The following is a 24,744-nucleotide window of genomic DNA, read 5'->3' on the forward strand; positions in this document are numbered from 1 at the left end:
TAAATCCGTCCAGTAGTTTTTTTTTAAATGGCCAAAACATAGGCAACAAATTTAGTGATATCTATGTCCTCTCCGCGGACACACTTCCCGATTGGCTAACTGGCTTGCGTCATGTCCACGGACACGCAACGTGTTCGCCGATTGGCTGGGGTGAGGCGTGAGGTGCGTCACATTGTTTTGATGCGCTGCCATCTTAGATCCGATGACAGCGCGGCGGCGAACAGAGGCAAAATGCAATTTTGGGGAGTGTGTTGGTGTGCAGACGTGTTTGGGGAGTGTTGGGGAGTAAGAGATGGGTCAAATACTGTATTTGTTTAGGTGGTAGGTGCCCCTGATGTGTTTGTCATGTCTGCGGTCTTTGTGGCTGTCCAAGGACATAATAAATGCACTAATGGCTATTTTACTTTAGTATGATGTTGGTTTTGGGTTGTTAGTAGAGGATTAATTGTAATTAATATCCCCTCTAAGCAGCCCACATACCACAGTAAAAATGTTTGGTAGCATAGGTGTGTTATGCTGCTGTGGTTGTGGCCAGGGCCTAGAGTCTTGGGTGCATGGCCGAAATCCGTAAGCTGCAGGCCATGCACCCAAGAGTCTAGGCCCTGGCCACAACCACAGCAGCATTCACACACCCATAGAATCAAACACCTATCAAATATCCAGAACCCAAATGTTTGTGTACTGTTTCATTTGTACAGTTTGTATGTGAAGTTTTGGCTAGGCTATGCAGTTACGATTGTAGAGTTTGTAATAGGACTGCGTTATAAGATACTTTTGGAAGATAATATTTTGGATTGTGGTGTATGAGTGTGTACATTTTCTTTGAGATCTAATGGTAAATAAAGTACTTTGCCACGAATGCCTTTCACTGATTTTGAGTTAATTTTGCTGTTTTTGTTGAAGGTGTATTATTGCTTGAAGTGAGTGCACTGTTTGAATCATGATGCTCTCATATAAATTTAGTTGTTGCAGGGGTTTTGGTAGTGGGAATAATTCCAAGTTATTTGTGATAGCATGTGAAGGTGTTTGGTTGTTGTCAAATTTTGCAGTGCAGTAATTGCAAAGTATTAAGGGGCAGTAATTTCGTATTTGTTTTCTGCTATAAGGTAGAGAGCTAATTGGAACCATTTGGAATCTTCATTGTCTTCTGTTTTGTACGTTATGTCTACAGTTGTTGTGCTACTTTTATAAAAAGTCCTGTGGCAACACACACACATGATTTGGTACTTCACCGGAGGTACTTTTGAACTTTAGTATTTCTTTTTTGTATGGGCCTCATTACGACCCAGGCGGTAAGTTACCGCCTGGGCAGTGACTTTACCACCATGGCGTAAACTACGTTTACGCCATGGTGGTTGGCGGACTTACCGCCCCATTCCGACCTTGGCGGGGCGGTAAGTCCCCAATCCCCATTTACCCTTCCCCATTCCCATTTTTGCCCCATAGGGCATAATGGGAGTGGGGAAGGCGTTAATTACGCCAACGTAAATTACGGTGGCGTAATTAACTCCATGGTCCCTTAGCGCCATGGATTTTAACACCTGCTAAAAGCAGGTGTTAAGTCTGCCATGGCGCTAAGGGACCTCGTACTCAGGCGGTAAGGGTCGGCGCTGTTAATGCCACCGTAAAACCCTTACCGCCTGAGTCGTAATGAGGCCCATATGTGTTTAATAGAAGGTTGCTATTTGTACAGTAGTTGGTAGTTTGTTGTAAAGCTAATGCATTTTGTAAGTGGCTTTCACTTCCAAAATATTTTCTCTGGATATGCTCTATTTCTTTGAGTAGTTGTTTGACTGTACCATGTAGAAGATTGTTATTTCAATTGACTAGTGCTAAAGCAGGATTTATAGCATAGTAGAGTTTATGGACCAGATTTTTATAGTTGAATGATGTGTTGATATCATTTTGATATGATGGAAGGTGCTTTTGGAAATAGGTCCTGAAATGCAGGCTAATGAATGTCCTTGTAGTCTTGTGTATTTGTGCACTGGACAGGCATCCATATTTTCTAGCAGTTTCATTTTGATTTTGTCTTTGTTTTTTACATACTGATTGAGAAAGTGGCGTACAGATTTGAAAGATTTTTTGGCAATGATAAACATTGATGTGCATGGTCATTTGTAGACAGGACATTTTGGTTTATTAGAATGGAGAGGTTATATTGAGTTTTCTGGGGATATGTTTGTGAGCAGTTTCTTGTTTCATAATGGTGTTATTAAGTTTGGGTTTGTTTGCTTTTGTTTATATGCTTCTTCATTAAAATATGGTTCTGTGCTCGAGGTGTGACTCCATTCACCTCCACAGATGTTTAAGGAGCTATTTTTGCTGATATTCAGTTTATTGAGAAGTGTTTTTTCTAATTTAGTAGTTAGTTTTGTTAGTGGTTTCATTCTGTTTAAAAATAAATAACTTCCTTTTGAGAAGGATTGCACTGTCTATGAGAGCTTTTAGGATTACTTTTCTACAGAAGGTTTTAAGGGTTGTCCATGATTTCTCTCCTGTTTTTATAAGGTTCTGAAGGACTCTGTGGCAGAAAATGTTTTGTAAAATATTTTTTTGGCATGGTTAGTTGCTACTATAGCGAGATTTATAGGTGCAGCGTTAGCAGTAGTGGTAGCTGAAGTCTTGTTAATCACTTTTTGTTTCATTTTACATTTTGATAGAGGAGGGAAAGTTTCTATACCGGAAGCTTGTTTTGTTTCGCGTAATGAGTATTAGCTGTTTTGTTTGAAGTTTTTGTACAAAATCTGGTAGAGATGGATGATTATTTTGGACACTTTTATTTTGATTTACTCTACTTCTGAGTTCCTTTCTACAGAGTTGCTTTTTGATATGCTATCTTTGGGTTTTGTTGGAGAAAAAAAGAAAGTGTGGGTTCGGTTGTTGTGCCGTGTATGCGTGCTTTGTGCATGAGTGCCTGAGTATGATGGTAAGGATGATTGTGGAGATATGTGATTGTGCAATGGGCAGCTATATCAAGTTGGGAAGGTTATACTTGTGTTTGTGTGTTACTTTACTGGGCCTCAGATGACAATATAAAGTATGCAACTGCTAAGAGGAAGAGCTGATAATACATCTAATGGGAAAGGGTTAATACACTTCTTTGTTCTACAACAGTAAAATGCTAGTGTGCTTGATTAACAGTTAGAACATTATGTTAATATTGTACTTACTTTTTTGTATGGAAAGTGTGGGTTTCTTCAAAGTCGTTGTTCGTACTTCAGACGCTGCTGCTTTTCAGGAGAGCGGTCTTCACTGCAATTGTAAAAGAAAGAAGTTAGTGAACAGGTGTGTTTATAGCACTTTTGTTAATGTAGACATTGTTTTTTTTTTTTTGTAGTAGTGGTGTTTTCTTACAACTGAGCTTAGTATGCATATGCACTTTCATTTCCTATGTGCATCCTGTATATTTTATTTAGAATCTGTTAGTTGAATATGTTTTACAAATGAGTATAATAGTAAACGTATAGAGCACACTTGTTTTTTTAATGTTATGTTATTGGATGGTAAGAGGTAGAAGAAATAATCATATGCATGTTTTGCTATTTTTACAGGTTAAATGACAGAGATTGTACAGAAAAGCATGCAATGTATGCATTTGTGAAGGTGTGGGAAATAAAGGAGTAGGATTTCAGTAAGAGGCAGTGGTGTTGTTTGAGCACGCAGCCTTTGTAATGATATTGTCTGTGTGTGTGCTTGAATGAAGATGTATGTACTCATCCTGGCTGCGTGTAATTTTATAACACACTGGACAGTCTTTTTCATAATTATACTGTTATTTCTGCCATCTTTTAATATGAAATAAAATATTTTTAGATAGCTGTGTGAGTAAACAAAAATTTGGAGAGGGGACAGGTTTGCAATTGACACTTCATCATAGCAGATGGGATAAATGACAGTAGGGTCCTTTTACAGTTTATACAGGGTACATGGCAGTTACTCTGTTTGTATTCTTAGAAGAGCTTTACATGTAATGTGTAGAAAATATTCATACCTGTAGTCTGTGTTCATGCATGTGGATGTGCATGAATCTGCAAGTAGAAATATTGGCCAGTTTTATAGTAGTTGTTGCTGTAGGTCTGTTGCAGTTACAGCCGAATTGTATTGAGAGTGATCAATAGTACATCTAAAGTGCTTATGTGTGATGATAGAGTTAGATGTAGAGTTCTTGGATGTGATTGGTGGATGATCGTGTGACTGTTTAACAGTAGCCAATGAGGAAATGGTGCAGAAAGTGAAGTGGAAAGGGTAGAAGGGCTGCCCCAGTGTTACACGCTCTTTGGACATCGCGGGTGTCCGTGGGCAGTTTGTGCCACATCCGCGGTTTCACAGAGAGTGCAACATGTAAAGGGGACTGCAGGGCTCAGTCAATCAGATGTTGAGGTTGTGGTGTATGTTGAAAGAGGCTGTGTGTAGTGAAGATGGTAGAGGTGGAGAAAATCAGGGTGTTGGTGGTTGAAGATATTTTTGTGCATGGTTTGGAGTAGTATGCTAAATGTAGGAATGTGGCAAACAATTTTGATGTTAAAGGAGTGGAGGTGGTGTGGAGCACTGTGCCTGGTTTTAATGTGCAGGGAATTGTTAAAGTTTGTGGAAATATGGGAAGGGCAACATTGCACATGTAGTTGTTTTGCACTGTGGTGCTTTGTATTGGGGTATGTCAGTGCCCCTACTTTGTTGGCAGATTTGGAATATTTGGTTCAGGCAGTAATGAAAATAATTCCAAATGTCAAGGTTATTTTTTCTGGTTTAGTACCTAAGACAATATGGGACAATAGTTTTGTTTTTTGTCCTCGGCAGGTGGATAGAAGAAGATGTAGGGTGTGGTTTATTGAGGTAGGGCGCAGACCTTCTCATTCTCTGTTTTACAGTAATGTTGGTATCACTATATTTGACCCATCCATAATATTTTTCTATATATGCAGTGTAGTGACGTTTATTGGTTGTGGCTGCTGCGTGGTAGATTATACCTATAGTTGTGAAGGTTTTTTACCAAGTGATAGTTTACCATGGGTAAATCCAGTTAGCTTGCAGTTGTTTTTGGTACATCTGCATTCTAACGTGAAAGCATTACTATTAGGAATTTACTATGCGTTTGTATTTGTAAGGTGGCAAGACGCCCACACCGTTCATGTCGCTAGTGACCGAAAGTGGGATAGTACAAATACACATGTGCAAATTATAGGCCACTTATATATAACTTCGGTCATTGGGGGTCAGGGTCTGCGGCATGGCCGGAGGGGGTTGCAGTGGGGTTTGCTCAGACATACTCATACGACCAGTTTTTGTCAGGGCTTGAGACTTGCTTCTTTCAAAAATGTTTACATGATTTGCCATGTGAAGAGATGGTATGAGGTGACAGGTGGTGTGGCCTGGCTGTGGGAGTCTCTGGGAGAGTGCGAAGCTCTCAAGAGGAACAAAATATATCAGTAGCATTGTCGCCCGCATTGGTGAATGGTAGCAAACAAGTCATTTGTTTTTCAAAAATATTTGTCATACGACTGTGGAGGGCTATCGGCTCCCATTCTGAGTGAAGGTCAGTGCCGTTGAATTTTTGTTTTCTTGCTGAGAAACCCACGCATGGTACACAGTATAAAGTTCAATTGTTTTTCGACCTTGAAACAAAGGGTGGATTCGAAAGGAATACATGAAGGGAGGGATGTAAGGCTTTCAAATATGATAATGTTCACCATTCAAAAATTGGACAAAGGAACATGTAATTTCATTTTATGAAAATTCGTTGAACTGAACGAAGTGTGTGTATTACGCTGATAGAATGGAAATGCCAAATATTATGAAGTTTTACTTTGGACGATTTTATACACAAACTAGTCAAATTATCATTTGGCGGCATTATTGGTGGGTTACATTGTATTGCTTGTTGTGTGTGGCATATTGCAACGACATCCAATTACAACTTGTGTGTGTAGTTTATTTTGTTCTGGGCACATGGGCAGTGCAGCATCGAGATGCGTGTAGTCCAGTAGTGGGTTCCCCCAGGTTGCACAAACGTGTAATTCAACGCTAATATTTAATTAAAATTCCATCTATGTGTTCTTCTTGGTTTTATTTTGCTCCCTGATTGCAGCATTAGCCCCAGCATCCCATTTCAAGCTGACCATAGAGTAACTTCTAAAGCAAACTGAAGAGTACTTTGCATGTTGTTTTGTCTGTGTTGACATTGTTTCACGTCTGTGTTTATCAATAGTTCTAACAGGGGCCCAAATTAATGGTTAAATTGTAAAGTGTAATAAAGATTGGCTACTGAGACACATTTCTGTTATCTTTTTTTAAACAGTTACATCTTGGCTTTCTGCGATTGTCATGGATTCCAGATACCAAATGACGTTTTTTTTTAACCGTCAGCTACAGATACATGTGAATGGGTGGATCACAGTGATGCTTTTTTGGGACGATCGCCAAAGGCCCATACGCAGTACCAGCGATAAGGAGCAACTTGACATCATTTATGTTGGCCTAGCGCCAAGTTCATGCCAAAAGCTTGCGATTCACAGTGCGTCCAATGCGTTCTTATACCCAAAAGGAACACCGCGTGACTTACGATAAACATTTGTGGATCGAGAACGAAGAAAGAAATTACATATTTGCTTGAATATTGCAATCGCCGGATGTTCTTGGAGCATTTATTGTGAAATAAAAGTACTTTACAAATTGTACAGTTTTGCTATTTCCTTTAAAAGTATGGTCTTATATTCAAAATTGGGACGCGCAGTGTTGTGAGATGATGTGTGTTGATATTCCGGGTTCTGCGTCAAGTAACGTTATCATGTAGGTGATGATTGGGTGCGTTTACTACGCTGTATAGTAATGTCCTGGAGATAGGTGGAGACTATCACTAGGATTGGTGATGTCAGCCTCGGGGCGGGGCATATGAATTAGTGACGCCAGGGCAGTCCACCTTGGGCGATGCAGCAAGGGATAAGATTATCACAAGATGGCCACGCCCTGGTGCCTGATTTTGCATGTATAAAAGAGGAAAATTACAGTAAGGTGCATAGGAAATGTTTGTACAATCGATCAACGTATGCTTTGAAGCACATTCCCTGCAGATGATTTTCTAACGTCTGTTTCTGTATTATTTTTAATGTCTGTATGGTGTGTTTAAGAAAAAAACAATTTGGTAAGAACACATAAAGTAATGGGTAATAATTTGTTTATATAGAGAAGTGTTGTGTCTTCCATTAGTATCAATGTTTTCACTTATTTCATCACAAGGAACATTTTCTTGCAGCCATTCCAAATAGTAGACATTTCTGTGTAAAAAAAAACAAAACACTTTTTTTACTGTACCTAATACTGAAAGTTTACAAATATATAAAATACATGTTGTCTACTCACTAGTTTGCATTATGTTGCATATGTTATGTAATTGGAAGGTTGGTATGTTACAGATACAGTTTGCACTTATTATTTATTATTGAATGTAATGTATTTATGTGGTGCTTTTTGAACATGTTTGGTGTTAATATTGTATGATACAATAATGTAAGATACCTCCTGAGTTTTTGCAGTCTTGCTGGTGACTGCCTCTGTCCGCAGACATGCGAGCGGTCCGCGAGTATCAAAATTAATAGCGGGGCAAAGGGTGTAGTATTTTCTATGTTATATGTATGTAAGCTAAGGGAGTCTTAGTAAACATTTATAACATTTACATTATATATGTCTATATTCAGTAAAAAAAACTTTGTTAAATGGAGGTTATGGTTAAGTTGTGCTACTAAAAACCTATGAAATTCAGTGAAATGAAAAAAACTTTGTTAAACGGACGTTATGATTAAGTTGCGCTACTAAAAACCTTTGTAATTCAGTAAAAAAAACTTTGTTAAAGGGACATTATGGTTCGAAGTAAAACCGAAAACCCCCAGAAATTTGCCGGTTATGGTAAGCTAAGCAACCATAACTCGCGCCACCACCGTGCACTGCTAAGACTAACACCCAGGACATCAAAGATGACATCACAAATGTCATTGATGACATCACTGATGACATAACATGTGCATTTAGTTTTCATGCACAGCCTGCGCACAGGATTGTCATTTTAATGTTGGCAAAAAAATGTGAGAGATCTTTGGAAGAACTATCATTCAGCAAATACTGCATTAAGCGCTGCATTGCTATCAACACCATTGCATTATTGAGTTCTTTCTAGTACATGGACGCACTCATGTACCCACGTAGGCATTCTCTGCAGCACACGCCATAGAGGTGCAATATTCAAAACCTTCCATGTTGGATAGTAAAATGATGAATGCTTTAATTTCAGAGTTTTGGATAGTGTGAAACATGTAATAAGTCCCTAGCAATGCCTCCCTTACTGCATAATTGTTTTACTACACACAAACCATAACGAGACTACAATGCATACAAATACGAGAATGTGCAGGGAAAGTAAAGTAAGCAAAAACTAGCACTATCACCAGTGTTCATAACCTCACTAATTAACTCAATGAACGTAAATGATTGCTGTGTTTCTGGCTTCGTTCTTCTCCTTTGTATATATATTATATGATGTGCCTGCAACCTAAGGAAAGCAGTGTAACAACATATGAGAAAGGTAAGATCTACAAACATAGTACATTTTGCTTGTTTAGTTGCTGGCTGTTAGTGAAGAAAACCACCTGCACTACATAAGTCAGTGCACAAAAAAGAGGGAACCAGAACTGTGATGTCATCAGTGATGTCATCAATGACATTTGTGATGTCATCTTTGATGTCCTGGGTGTTAGTCTTAGCAGTGAATGGTGGTGGCGCGAGTTATGGTTGCTTAGCTTACCATAACTGCCGAATTTCTGGGGCTTTCGGTTTTACTTTGAACCATAACGTCCCTTTAACAATGTTTTTTTTACTGAATTTCATAGGTTTTTAGTAGCGCAACTTAACCTTAACGTCCCTTTAACAAAGATTTTTTCACTGAATACATATATAAATATATATACATATATTAAATGAAGAAACTGAAGAAATGTAGTTCACGTGACCAGGTATCACAGCAAACCCTTGAAATTCAGTGGATATGGGAAGTCATGAACGACTTAACTTGGCGCACTCCCATTAATGTCCCCCATAATGCCATTTTGTATGTTATGTGAATTCCTTCTTTTATCTTATGTATGTGTTTATGGGCTATGCAACAGGAACTCGCAGATTCAAGTCTCGCTGAGTCATGACTTCCCACATCCGCTGAATTTCAAGGGTTTTGTTGAGATAAATCTGTCCAACTTAACTAAACTTTAACTAAAGTTTTTTCAGTGAATTTCAAGGGTTTTGTTATGCCATAGTTTTTTATGTGCCACTGTCCATGTCCACTGTATATGTTTCCTCAATATGTTTCTTTTACACACACTACGTGGACACTTTCTGTGTCTATTGGGCCCACCAGCCAGGGCCATCAGCCATGCCCATTCTATATTTTAAAACACTACACCTTTTATTCAGGGGCACATATGACATATTCAAGGCGGGATATGTTGCTGACATTCAGAAGGATTACCGAAAGTTATTTAAAATCCAATATTGGAAATATTGTATTGTCAGATCATGCTCATGTTGTAATGGTATGAAACTTGACTTTGCTCTGAACAAGAACTATACATGGAGAATGAACAGTAGGGTCTTGAACAATGAAGAGGGCATGGAGAAAATTTCCACAAAAATAGATTACTTTGTGAAAGAGAACTGCACAGGGGAGGTTTGTCCTAACATAGTCTCGGAAGCCTTTAAATGTACAGTTAGGGGTATGCTCCTCAGTTTGGCTAGTGGATTGAAGAAGAAATGTGATTGCAGACATCGGAAATTGGAGACGAGTATTAAGGACATCACTAAAGATTTGATGTTTAACCCTGGAAATTCAATTTTGATTCGGAAACTTAAAAATGTACATCTGGAATTAAGAAACCTGATTTCAGACGAGACAAACAAAAAAATGTTTCAACAGAAATGTACATATTTTGAGAAGGGGGAGAAATGTGATCGTTGGTTGGCAATTAGACTGAGAAAAAGAGAGTCAGAAAGATCTATTGCTTCCATTTGAGGTCCGGATAATCTGATTACTTTCAAACCTAAAGAAATTAACAAGGCTTTCCAGGACTATTATTCTGACCTATATAAAAATGAATCATATGTTTCCTCTGATGATGATGGATTCCTGTCGGGATTGCCAATTCCATCGATAATGGGAGAGGAATCGGTTTCCTTAGATGAAGACATATTGGTTGTGGGCGGGGTGAGGGGGAGGTTTTTTGTAAATATGTATAGGTTAAAAGATTACATTCGAATTTGAATTTTGTATATTGTTGTTTTCTTCTGGTTGTTTTCATATTTGTTCCTGTTAAAATTAAAAAATAAAGTTTAAAAAAAAACACTACCAGGCTACTACCCATGGCCTTTGGCTGTGACCACTGCACATCTCTTTTGGGCCCACTAGCCAGGGACATGTCCTCTGTATATTTTACAACACTACCAAGCCACTAGCCATAGCCTTCAACCATGGTCAGTGGGCATGGCCTTTGGGCATTCCCACTGCATATGTTCCCCCAATATCTTTCTTCAACACCCACTATACATGTCTTTCGGGCCAGAAAGCCCTGACTAGTCAGCATGCCCTAATCTATATTTTAAAACACTACCGGGCCACTGCCAATGGCCTTTGGCCAAGGACAGTGGCCGTGGCCACTGTATATGTTCCCCCAATATGTTTCTTTTGCACCCACTAGGTAGCCTTTTGCCCTGGCTAGTGAGCATGACATTCAGCCATGCCTAGTCTATATTTTAAAACACCAGTGGGCCACTAGCTATGGCCTTCGTCTTTGTCCACTTTCCACCCCCCCAACTCACTGTAGCTGTCCAAATACTTTGTTCTATATTCTCTTTGTTGTCTTTTACTTTTTCTCCATTATTACGGTTAGAATAACAATATACTACAGATAGTTATCGCGGTCATCAGCAATAGTCCGATAATCATGGTTATCGGGAAAACGACAGAAACAAATATTCCCTGCCATCCCAGTCACTCACGAGCTGCCCCTCTCCTCCTGGCATGCTCCCCCCACTCCACTAAACTCACAGTTCCCTCCCTACCCCTCTCCCACGCCCCCTCAACCCTCATTGTTCAATGTCAATCACTTTCATTCTCAATCTCGTTTTCTTTTATAGCCGTGGATTCCTGCCGAATAACCGCAGCTACTAGAAAACGTGTGTGCTCTTAACTTGGTCCCTAGCCCCCATCCAACTCCCCAACTTCATATAGTGTCCTCTTCCCCTGTGACTTGCCCTCACCTCCATGTCTAGACCGATGCCATTGCATCTTTTTTCCTCCCTGAAATGGCATTTTTCTTCCTTTTCCTTTTCGTGTAGCTGCAGGTATAACCACTGTTATCTCGGGCATTGAACAATAAAAACTGTGGCTTTTTCATTTTTGAAATGCCTCTCTGCTGCAAAGCACCATGGGAGATCTACCTATAATTTTGGTAAATTTTGTGCCAAATATTTAAAGAACTACTGGGTGCAATAACCCCAGCCCCCTGTAAATCGAGCCAACGCTTTTTCCCCAAGTCGTTTCATACCTTCGCCAATTCCATCCGGTGCTTTTCACTGTGCGCTTGAGCAAAAACTGGAATTTTTTCTCTATGGGAAATTCAATGGGGACTAGGCGAAACAGCATTTTTTTTGTTTCTCATTAACTACTTTACTTTTTCATGGATTTTTCCCAAAATGGCTAGTGTGTGTGGTAGGGGCGGCGGGGACAGCAGGTTAGGGGGCGTAAGTAAAATTTTGTTTTTCAAACATTATTAGCAACTCAATTTCCAGGTTTACTTAGTAACTTGATACTTAGCTTAACTATAGTGTGGTGACTGACACAATATAATATACTGCACTACAGACATAGTGGCCTTACAATATACATGGCACTTAAAGGCAAACTTCTTCATCTTTAAAATGCTATAATCTTATTTACAAATCTGCCTTTGTGTCTGAGAATCCCACAAAAAACTGTAGAAAGGACATAAATGTATAAAACAAAATGGAAATTAGAGTTTTATTATAGAACAAATCACATGCAATGTGCAGCAGGCTCACTTTGCACCTGCTCTTGCATGCACACGTGCCTTAAAATTCACAAAGAATTCCCTATGACCAATGCACAATTTATACTTCTCACACTTTGGGCCTCATTCCGAATTTGGAGGTAAGTAACGGTCCTTACCGGCATGGTGTAAATAGCGTGTCCGGGTAGTCATTAGTCCGCTAATAGAGGACTGTTACGACTTCGCGGGCACGAGCTTTGCGCCATGCCGGTAAGGTCATTTCCCCCATGCCAGTAAAGGCACAGAAAATGCCCTTAGTGGCATCATGCATAGCGCAGATAGCACTACTGGCATGGCCCAATGCGGCATTAGCGGTGACCGTTATTAGCGGTCACCGCTAATAACGGTCACCGCTAATAAGCGGAACCGGAAGTAGCGTCATCGTACAAGAACAGGAAGGAGCACGGCAGCCATCTATAAAAACACAATCCATTGCCACCCTCACCACAAAGGACCTGTGGGACTTTGCTGTTCTTCAGAAAACATTCTCCAAACACACCACTATGCCCAAGGCCCTTAAGAAGGGAGCTGCCCACCAGCGCAAGGTGAGATTACGAGGATGAGTTGGAGATGCTGGCCGGGACACTGCAGGAGCATGCTGGTATTGTATTTGCAAACAGCATGAAGAGGGAGGCCATATTAAAAAAAAAGGAGATCTGGGCACTTGTGTCACAGAAAGTCAGTGCCGTGGGCAACACACCATGAACCACCAAAGACTGCCGTAAGCGCTGGTACGACTTGCGACTCAAAGTGAGAAATATTCTCTCAGTCAACAGGAGCCAGGCAATGGGAACAGGAGGAGGACCCAGCTCACCCATCAAGCTGACCCCATGGGAGGACATCTGCGCCAGCATGATCGGAATGGAGGGGATTGAAGGTGTTGGTGAGATGGAGTGTGGCGCCACAACATCGGCCGATGGAGGTGAGTGTCCTAATAAAACACTGTTATGCCGAGTCTGATGAAAGTCAACCAATATGTCAGTACAAAGAGGCACGCCATGGTCCAACACACACACACTCCCAGCAAAATAGGCGGACGTAACACACACACATGCAGATGCCTGCAGCAAGGCAATGCTGTACCTGACACATACCACACAAAGATGTAAGTGCCATGAGGCACACAGCATGCTGGCCCCAACAAATATGCATGTCAGATAGCATAGCTCTTGGCCAACATGATTGACGCTGACGTATGCCTGCATAACCCAGCCATGTATCAAACAATGTGCTCATCCAAACTCAAATGCCTATTACCCCCAATTGTGTGGATGATCAATTGTCCAAATGTTTGTATGATGCCTATCAAAACATCACTCATGCCGTCCCTCTCTTCGACCGCCACAGGCTTTGACCATGACAGCGATGGCCAGGACGCAACCCCTGCAAAGACCACACTCCGGAAGAGGTCCCGGGATGACACCAACTGCCCTTCAACCTCAAAGGGACAACCCAGGGGCTACCGTGCACCACCAGGCAAGACACCCCAGGTTGCCAGTACACCTGTGCCACCAAGAGCCGTAGAGGCCGAAGCACCACCACCCATTGACCATCCTAAAGAACACTCTGAGGAGTCCAGTTTGGCTGGGGAGGTGGCAGCCACAGCACCCCTGGCTGTGGAGGACACACAGGATGACATATGGGTGCCCGTTGAGGACAATGCATCGGAAGTGGTCCGCACGCCCAGTCCACCCACATCCCCCATAATATCATCCCTCGAAACTGACCACGCCACCACCCCAGAGCAGTCTGACCAGGAGCAAATGTAAGGGCACTTCAGTCCCATATTGCCGAGTATAGAGGCTTAGGAGGCTGAGCAGGACAGCCAGGGGCTATCAACCTCCACAGGGGCACCCTTAGGGCCGCAGCGGTCAGAACAGCTGACTGCCCTTGTGCGGCAGTTTGTTGAGGACAACACACTGGCCAGACAGGAGTGGCGTGAGAACTTTGCCTCTCTAGGCAGGTCCATCACAGAGAACACCGCCTCCATTGCCAAAACATTTGCAGATAACACCAGCCGCCTCTGCGAGGAGGTCTCGGCCCTCCGCCAGGTCTTAGGCCGCATAGCCGATGCCATGGAGGCAGGGCATCCGGCTACCCAATCCCAGCAGGCGGCAACACTGTCATCATCTAGCTCGACCCAGACGAGCCCGCTACGCATGTCAGCACGTACCCTGCACCGCAAGACATGTCGCCACCTGGTCCAGGGTGTGCGAAATTGATAGTCAGGGCAGCCTCATGGAGGCATTGGAGACTTGTGGGGGAGTTGTGGGGAAAGGGTGAGGGGGGTGAGGGTGTGTGGGGGAGTTGTGGGGGGAGGTGAACGGGGGTGAGGGTGTGTGGGGGAGCTGTGGGGGGAGGGAGAGGTGGTGAGGGTGGTGGAGGGTTTTTGCACTTTTGTTATCATTGTTATATTCAATACATCCGTTGTGTGAAAAGCAAGACCTGAGTGGACATTCATCATTGTGCATGTGTCATTTATTCATATACAGTACATAGTGTGCATGTACCCCCACACCCAGTGACCTCTGTCCAACTATCATGTCACCCTCTGCTGCCATGTGTGTCAGAAATATTGTGCAATCACTGACTGGCGCACAGCACGTCCCTCCTGTGCATCGGCACTGCCATGATGTCCAGCCACATCTTCTTCATCCCTTTCATCATCACAATCTGGTAGCAGTTCAATCTCAGAGGGCAGGGGCACGTTCCGGCGGATACACATATTGTGCGGCATGACACATGCCATGATGATCTTGGCCACCTTCTCATGCCCGTACAGGAGTGCCCCACCCGACCGGCTGAGGCAGCGAAATTGTGTCTTCAACAGGCCACAGGTCTGCTCGATGACCACACGGGTACGGGTATGGGAACGATTGTAGTCCTCCTCGTGCCTGTTCTGTGAGTTGCGGACAGGGGTGAGAAGCCACTGCTTCAAAGGATAGCCACTATCACCTTCATGAGAGGCAATAAAAGGTAAATATTAGTTGATTCATGATTGACAGCTGTACTAGTCACACATGCCTGCTGATTATCGTTGCCCACATGCATACAGCTGTGTTCGGGTCAAATTTGTGATTTGTTGTGTTCTGTGAGACTGGTCTGTGCTATTTTAGGCAATCAGCGCTGATTATTCCCAAGGTGACATGAAGCACTCCTGCGGGTGTGGCGGCCCTGTGACAGACAGTGGATTCCCTTTTTGATTCAGTTCAATGCTCTCCCAGGGATGCTTGTCCTGTGTGGTGATTTGCTGGAGAGAGCAACATAGTGCATATGCACTGCATGTTGCTGGATGGCGTTACGGAAGGTGAGGTCCACTGATGAGTGGTGCACGTGTTGTGGGATGTGGGGTGGTTTACTGTTAGTCATGTAGTGATAGGTATTGACCTTACTTCATTCCTCTGGGATCTGGGTGTCATGTACCGTTTGTGATGCTTTGGGGCACAGTGTTCGGTGATGTGCACATCGTGCAGTCACATCAACATTGACAGCATGGTGGTGTGTGCATCTCTCCCCACATTTCAATGCCATGTGCCAGTCATTCAACTTACCAAGCAGCCGGGCACGTCGCCCAGCATGTCGCTCCATGAAGCGTGGTAGCGTGGAGTTCCCCTGGACCATAGAGTCATGCTGATCAAGCTGACGTTGCATACCTTCTGCACATTGATGGAGTGGTATTGCTTGCGGTTGCGGTTCACCACCTCCATAGCATGCGGGACCACCAACTCCACGTGGGTGCAGTCCAGAGCACCTACACAATTTGGCATGCCTGTGTTAGGAAAGATTTCATATTTGAATGTAATTTTCCCTCCATGTGTCAACCCCCAAAACGATTTGCTGCTGTTCTACACCCTGATCTAACCTTTGCGAGAGTAGCGCAGACCTCAGCCGCACTCCTCTGGGCTTTCGCTCAATTCTTATGGGGAAACTGACATGCCCTTAAGACAGTCAGTACTGGGAGACTTTGTTTCCCTTAGTCCTTTCCTCATGTTGCAGCTTTTGTGCAACATGTTGCAAGAGTGCAATGTAACTTACTTTACCGCAAGCTTGGGTCTCTAGTCATTCCAAAGGCCCTAGAAACTCTCGCTGGACTTATTATGAACAGTGCAGGTGTGTCACGGACAGGACTCGTGGCAGCTATAGTTTATCTTATGTTTTGAACCCTTTTTTGCCATGTTATCCGCCCTTACCCCGCTTGGCACGAATAGGTGGCCTGGCTCCAAAATGGCCATGCCACGAAGTTCTTTGTCCTGTACTTTGGCCATCTTGCCCCTTCACCTTCTCCCAAGTCGAGTCAACCCGGGTAAGTCCTTATTTGGTCATGCACTTTCCCGTGAAACCCAAAGCTTTCGTGGGCTTCTGCATGCCTTGTGTGTGTGCCCCCAGGATGTGGGCTGGGATGTATGTTCCCAATACACATCCTGGGTGCCAGAGAGTCTAGAGTGTCCTGAATGCCTGGGACCACTGTGGTCCGTGATTGGTCCACATATGGAGTGAGTGTTTGTTAGAAGATCTCCCATTGGGTCCTCTCTGTTTTGGCGCGAAGGGAACTTTGGATAAGAAGAGGCCGAAAACACCACTACAATGTCGATCTCCTGAGTTTACATGAACAAAGGATAAGGAGCCAAGTATCCTGCAACAAGAAGCCGAGTCGAGGAACCGCTGGTGACCCGCTGGAAAGTTTGGCATGCTGAGCCCGCTGTCGTCCTGCGAGACCCCTCTGCATCTGATCGTCCTAGAAGGTCTGCGAAGGCACTTCGACCCATTGGAATAGTGAGACCAACTATTCTCGGCACCGTCATCAAACCCTGCAAGGAAACCTCTTCGGAAGTGTCGCTGGGCCAACCAGCGGGCTGACCAGCTTACACGGGACGTTTGCTCTGTCACAGCCGCCGTTTCGGTGAAGCCCTCGAAACTTGGCATACTGCTAGCTCTATGTCCACGGCACCCTCAAACAGAATTTCGTACACTTGGCATTCCCAGGTCTGAAGTGAGACGATGCGCCGAGACCCGAGTGTTGCCCTGCTGTGGCAACGACCTGTGCACGTTTGCTGCATTGGTGACCCCCTCGACCCTGTATCCTGCTACCGCGGAAACTACATGGTGTCGAGACGTCCTGATTGTCGCATTCGAACCTGCCAGCAAAGTGAACTGAACTGGCGAAGTCTGGGTCTGCCTGCGTCGGGGACCGGTGAGTAGTCCATACCCCAACCGGTGGCCCCTAGCGCAGGAGCCCATTTCTTTTCTACCGCTGTTGCGAAATAGCGACTTTATCCTGCACTCTCAACCTGCCTCTGCCTGCAAGTGGAGGTCCTGCTTGAATAGTGGGGACTTGTTCTTCATCGCCTCATCCACCTTCCTGAACTGTCAAAGACCCTTGAAGAGACCCTATTTTGTCCATTGGCACAAGCGCGCATGTACTATTTAGCATAAGGCTCCTCTCTTCGTAGGGCTTGGACTGCCTCGTAGTTAGGTGTATTTCTGATGTCGAACTGGGTCTAATGATTACTTGCACTACCTGTTTTCCTCCCCATCTAGGTGGTCTACATATTCCGTGCTTTTAACTCCTTAGACCCCTCGGTCTTGTATATATATTGTATTGATTGTGATGTGTTGGTTTACTTCAGTATTATTGTGATTCTTTGCTATGGTCGATGTTACAAAGGCCTTGTAATAAATGTGTCTATATTTTTTAATATAACCCTTGTCTGGAGTAATTTGTATGTGTCCTTGCTTTGTGTGCTCATTGAGGTCTTTCAGTCACCCTCACCCCTCTTGAGACTTAGTCTTGACCGCCGCCATCGCTACCCTGATTGGTCTGGCTTGTCCAGAGGTTACCCTGTTCCAAGAAACTAGGCTGGCCTTCTGAACCTCTGCCCCTCCAGGTCAGAGTCCAGAAATCCATCTTAACAAATTGGTGTACAGCGGTGGGATAGGACTGAAGGAATCCAGTGTTGCGCACGAGCAAAGGCATTTTGAGTTATTCCTACCAGGACACATAGTGAATTGTCATAGTATAACTTTTAAAAGGCCATAGTCCTATCTTACAGTATGGAAACGAGTACCTTGTTAACTTTAAATGCTTCAAAATCCAACACATTGTCATGATGCATACACCCGGGCACCCAGACCACGTCCATCAGCCCCGGGAGCAGGCATCATGTCGCATTGAGAAAACCCAGCAACCCCTGCTAGGGGCTGTCTGGGTTCAGTCCTGGCACCAATGGCGCCAGACTCATATGCGACATCTGTCCTTGCGCCATAGGCGCCAGGCTCATAGGTGCAAACTTACCTGAGGCAGACCATGCTGCAAGAAGATCCAAGCCCATGTGAGGCCTGGAAGGAACTACTTTACCTTAGGGACTATTTTGTTACTCGGGTGTGGTCGGGGAGGAATACCTCCCTGGGACTACTTTGGAGGCTATTTAAACCACGCCCCGAAGAGCAGCACACGCTTTGCGTTATTCTGCATCCAGCAGCGTAACGCTCACCGTGCCAGTAGCAGCATCCAGCCTTCTGCCACGCCCCCGCCTCGAACCTGGAGCACCTAGAAAGAAGGAAAGAAGCAAAGGTTAAAACAAGAGTATTGCCTGACTTCTTACCTGATTCCAGATTCATCGCATCTTCAAACCAGAGGAAAGACTTTGTTTTAAACGTGTCGCATCGCCAGCAGCAGCGCCGCGCTATAATCACCGTTCCACGCAGCATCTCTTCGAACCGGCGCTGTCTCCATCTTTACATCGCCAAATCCCAGCACCTAAGGGGGACAAGAAACAACAAGATGAGCAGAGAGAACAGACAGAGACAATCTCTTTAGCCGCCATATGCTTACCTGATTTTACTGCCGGAGGTATAATTCATCAACACGCCACATCTTCTTATGCCTCACCTGTAAAATAAGGAGAAAGCAGCAAGTTTAACCCTTGGCATTATTTACCGGACAGTGTTGGGTAACACAGACTTTTACCGGAGCGCTTTCAGCTGTCAATCTTCTTATTGGGTCAAAGCTGCAAGATAAAAGAGGAATTGGACAGGAGTGAATTCCAGACATTTTGAACTCTTACGAACTATATACTTATGGCTCTTCGCCAGGACCTTTTGGAGTCAGGATTCGTCTACAACTCTTCCAATATCTTCAGGCCAGTGAAGTAACTGGTCATCAATGCGCCCCTGCGTGCTTCGCAGGATGGAGGGCTCATCCTTCAAGAATATAAGGTGATATTGCTGAGAGCTGTGAGCCTGTGGGGGACAAAGAGGAGGATGGCATTGGTGATGGATCAACGTGCTTCATGCAGATGTTGTTCATCATGCTGTTCTATGCATTGGGACTTCATTAGTGGGCATTCAGGTCATGGGACTGTCGGTTGGGTCATTCATGCATGGGTCTGGGTGGCACGTGTCTGTGGTGATGCGTGCATGTGTGTGTGTTGGGGTGTGACACTCACATGGGCAGGCTTGTGTGCATGTATGTTTGTGGCCGCATCCATGAGCTCATTCTGGGCTCACATTTGGGGGGTGCCTCACCTTTCACAGTGCATTATTTTATGTGGACACTCACCTCCATCTGATGTTGTGGGCGCACCACGCTCCATGTCGCCAACTCCCTCTATGCATTCAACGGCAATTGTGCTCACGCAGGTCTCTTCCCACGCCCTGAGTTTGATGGGTGAATCTCCGCCACCTCCTGTGGCCATGGCCAGGTTCCGATTTGCAGCCAGTATGCTGCAGACCCGGAGGCGGAGATCGTCCCACCGCTTCCTGCAGTCTTTCATAGTGCGGGTGGTGGTGCCCACTGCACTGACTTTCTGGGCCACCTCTGGCCAGATGGCCTTTTTTTTATCAGGGTCTCACGCCGCATGTCATTCACGAAGACCACATTCGCATTTGCAGCAAGCGTCTCTGTGAGCATAATGAGCTCCTCATTTGTAAATTTCTCTTTCCGCTGCCGATCTGCACCTTTCTTAATCGCCTTGGGCATTGTCAGGGGATCCTTGATGGTTTGGTATGGCACTGGTGTGGAAGAACGTCCTGGCCACCGTGCTCTTTCCCATTTCTGTGCGATGACGCTATTTCCGTTTCCGCAATTTTACGGTCACCGCTAATAGCAGTCACCACCAATTGCGGTGACCGCTATTTGCGTGTTGCTGGAGGTCGGAAGTGCTATCAGCGCTTTCGTCGTTGCCGCTAAGGGTCTTTACGGGGTCTTTAGCGTCATGGCGGTAGGATCATTACCGGCATGGCGCTATGCTCGTGTCCGCGTACTCGTAATGGCACGCAATTAGCGGCCTCTTGCCGAGGTAGACACGTTAATAGCGCCATGCCGGTAAGGGCGGTATCCTACCGCAATCCGTGTAATGAGGCCCTTAGTCTTAGATCTGCCGCCATTGCTACCCTGATTGGTCTGGCTTGTCCAGAGGTTACCCTGTTCCAAGAAACTAGGCTGGCCTTCTGAACCTCTGCCCCTCCAGGTCAGAGTCCAGAAATCCATCTTAACGCCTGCCAGTGCATGGAAGACAACTTTTTTATATCAAATATCTCCTGGGGAGTCCGTGGTAGGGATATGTAGTCCCTTGTGTGCTTGAGGAGGGCATCCAGCACTTGGTTCAGAATGCGAGAAAATAAGGGTTGTGATATGCCATGCATGTGCCCCAATGTGTGCTGGTAGGTGCTTGTGGCAAGGAAGTGGAGCACAGACACTACCTTCAGTAGAGGGGGGATGGCGGTGCGTATTTCATTGAGGCTGACAATGTTGTCATGTATCATGTCCACAATGGTGGTGATGGTGTCCCGGTCCAGACGGTACAGGGTGTGGATTTGCTCAGGGGTTAGGTTGAAAGGACTGACTCTGATGCAAGGGATTGGGGGCTGCCTGCGTGGTAACGCTGGCTGCACTGATGGGGCATGCTGGGCCTGTCTCACCCTCCTTCTCCTCCTGCATCTCCTCTGTGGTGCTGGCTGTTGTTGTTGTTGTTGCTGGTGTGGCAATGCGAGCATGTCCTCCAGCTCCAGTAATGCTACTACTATTGGAATCATCTTGGTGTGAGAGGGGGTGTGGTGTATAGGTGTGCTCCTTTTGTACTGAGCAAGACTCCATTGCCTCCACCTGTGCTGATTGTGTGCACCTGTGGCAGTTGAGAACACTGCACATGGTATTTTACAGTTGGTCTGCGATGCCGGTATTTACGGCATGCCGGTAAACACTTTTAACGCCTTCATGATGCCGGTATTTGCATGTCCGCTTCACTTGGGATCTCCTCCAGTTTACGGCATGCAGCTATTGCCAGCATGATGGCCCGCATGCCCGTGCCCATGCCGCTATTAGAGGCACCGTACTTTACGATGCCGCTAATAGCGGTTAGGCTGGTCAGAATAGCCCGTAGCGGTAAGCGATGCCGGTAATCCTTTACCGGCATCGTTTTTCCCTCACCTCCAAACTCGGAATGACCCCCTTCGTCTAAGTCAGGAAAAAAGGGAAGGTGCTGAGGCCGAAGTCCTTGGACGAGAACTTATGTATTGGGCCTCATTATAGGTTTGGCAGTATTTTGGTGGAAAATCCGCCAGGATACCTACCAGCAAACATGCCTACCATTTCCACCGCCTGATACCCCAGTTTTCCCGGGATATTACAGGTGGCGGAAAGCCCCGTAAATTCCTATTCCATGGAGTCACAGAGAACTCCATGGGGGGGTGCCCGGTATTTTCGGCATCGGCAAGGAGCCTGACTTACCTCGAGCTCTTGGCTGGAAGTAATCCCGGTACTCCCACTGGTATACTTGCACTGGTATACGTAAATACCGGCAATTTATTACCGGACCGGCAGGGCTGTAATGAGGCCCATCACCACTATTGTGGTCAGAGAGGGAAGTGAAAAACATGCATACATTTTATTTTCTGATAATGGTATTAAACAGTGGAAGGAGCGAAACCCTTTCAGGGAAATATGTTTAAAAATAAAACTTTGTTTATTAGTCCAGATTTGTCTAGGTCCTGAATTCGATTTATGCCGGATATGAATAGAGGCAAATTGCGACCAGAGAGAAAAGGAGAAAGTGATTTGCTCCACTTTTAAGAATCAGCATGCTCCACCTGCGTTTGTAGGTGTGTTTTCATTTTCTGTTAATTGCCAACCCTCCAAATAGACACATTTTACATATGTGCATTGTGTTAATGGACGCACACCCCCGTTCTTATTCATTTATAGGCTGATTCATGGAATTTTTGCGCCGAAAATCAGTGATTTGTGCGCCCTTCTGCCCGCAAATCCCCCTTTGTTAAACAGGGATTTGCGGGCAGAATGGGGCACCAATCCCTGTTTTTTGGCGCAAATAATTGCATGAATCAGCCCCAATGTCACAGATCAGTGAGTGCGCACATTACATACCCACTGTATCATTTGAGTGTGAATGCTTTAGGTTGGGTCCTCTGACTTGAGTGGAAGAAGGCCACTATGTCTGTAGTGTGTAAAGGTTAAACGGTGGCTGTGCAGAGCTGGCTGTAGCAGGTGTCTCTTGTTACTGATATAGCCACTATTTCTCAATACCCTAAAAAAGTATAAATCCACATGCAGCACAGGAACGATAATGCAGCACACAGCAAAGAGTTTAGGACAAGGCACTACAAATTGTAAGATGTGTTCAGGGATGTCATTTGGGGGTCGCCAGGGGCCGTGATCTCCCTTGCTACCCCTGCGATCTCACTTGCTACCCCTGCAGTCTCTCTTGCTAACCTTGTATTGAAAACTTTTTTCTTTAAAATATATTTTTTTAAATGGAAGCTCCTGGGTTCTTGATTAGCGGGGTTCCCAGTCCTCACCCACTGGGGTGACTGCTGGGCCGGGGATTGCAGCGTGAGAAGGAAGCACACAGTAGGGTGAGCTGACCATGTCATGTGGCATGTGTCACATGCCACATTCAGCTCAAACCCCTTTTCCTCCAGCCTCCTCGCAGCTCATATACAGGAACCGGAAGGCTCTCTTAGCTTCCTGGTTCTTGTTGTGAGCAGCACCGAGGAGTCGAGGGTGGCCTGGAGTGACGGACCAAAGCTGGAAAAAAAGGTAAGAAACTTTTGAAAAAAAATAAATGTGATGTGTATTTTGCATGTGTGAAGTGCATGTCAGATGTATGTATATGCTATGGGCCTCATTACACGGAAGGCGGAGGTCCAAGGTGCTATTATCACCTTGGTCCATGCCGGTAAAATACCGGCACCGCCTTGGTGGAAAGGGGAATTACCGCCCCATTCCAAGGTTAGCGGGGCGGTAATTCCCCCTTCCACCACTGCCCTTCCCCATTCCCATTTTTGCCCCATAGGGCATAATGGAAATGGGGAAGGTGCTAATTGCGGCACCGCAACTTTGCGGTGCCGTAATTAGCACCAAGGTCCCTTAGCAGGTTGGTTTTTAACGCCTGCAAAAAACAGGCGTTAAAGCACCAACCCGCTAAGGGACCTCGTAGTAAGGCGGTAATGGTTAACGGTCACCGTTACCATTAACGGTGACCGTTAACCATTACCGCCTTCCGTGTAATGAGGCCCTATGTGTCAGTGAGTGGTGGGTGAATAAGAAGAAATGTCATAGTGTGTGTGTGTTTGAATGTTCTGAGTGGGTGTGTGCCTGTGTGGAGATTGCAGTGTGAGTGGATGTGAGAGAAGGTGTATGAGTGAGTGACTGGTGAGTGAATGAGTAGGAATGTGATAGTGTGTGTTTGAATGTTCTGGATGGAAACACGGGTGTTAGATACACCTGAAGGTTGTGTGCCATCCCTTCCTGTGATATCACCGGAAGGGTTGGCGGTCAAATGACATCACTGACATCCCTTCCTGTGATGTCACCAGAGGTCAAGGGGCACATGATGTCACTTCCGCTACACCAAGCTTTTGGTGAAATGAAGTCCCTGGAGGTGTTCCAGCCTTGAACAAGGTCAGCAGATCTCCTTTGTGACATGTAATGACATGCTGATTAAACATCTCCTGAAGCTGATCAACATGTTTTAATGAAGTACTGGATCAGAAAGAAATCCGTCTGATCAGGAAACTTGCTGGTATCTCCACAAACCTGTTTGACTGCTACCCGGGGAGTATTGCGGCACAAGCCTCAAAATCTAGATCACAGCTGAGGACTCCAAAATTGGTCCATCGAGGCCAAGGAATCTGGAGTTATGGAAAAAGGGCAGATCTACCGCTTATATGTATATTTTAACACAAAATGATGAAATGTTATTTGTAAATAATTTCTTTATGGATGAGAGATAGCTTGATTTACAACAAATATTCCTATTTACCTGTAGTCCCATCCACCTTTATTTCGTCTTGCTGTTTCTCCTTGCATCTCATCTGCAGGGTTCAGGCCACATGGGAGAGTCCCATTGTCACTGCCTTGGATCTCTTCTCTGATAGTGTCCTCCAGATGCCCTCAATCTCTGAATCTTGATTCCTGCACGGAATACTTATCCAGCGGAATATGATAATGGATGCAGAGATTTCATCTTGCCCAGGGCTCCTCTAGTGTCCCTCACTACCCTTGCCACACCATTCACAGAAAGGGCTAATTGAAAGGAAGAGTGGGCAAAGATGAGGGAGCTGCTCTGATAGGTAGGGATTAAACGTTGCATCTGTGCCGCATTCGCGTATCTTCCCAGAGGGC

Source organism: Ambystoma mexicanum, chromosome 2q, assembly GCF_040938575.1.
Source record: "Ambystoma mexicanum isolate Mex_15411 chromosome 2q, UKY_AmexF1_1, whole genome shotgun sequence".
NCBI classification, from domain to species: domain Eukaryota; kingdom Metazoa; phylum Chordata; class Amphibia; order Caudata; family Ambystomatidae; genus Ambystoma; species Ambystoma mexicanum.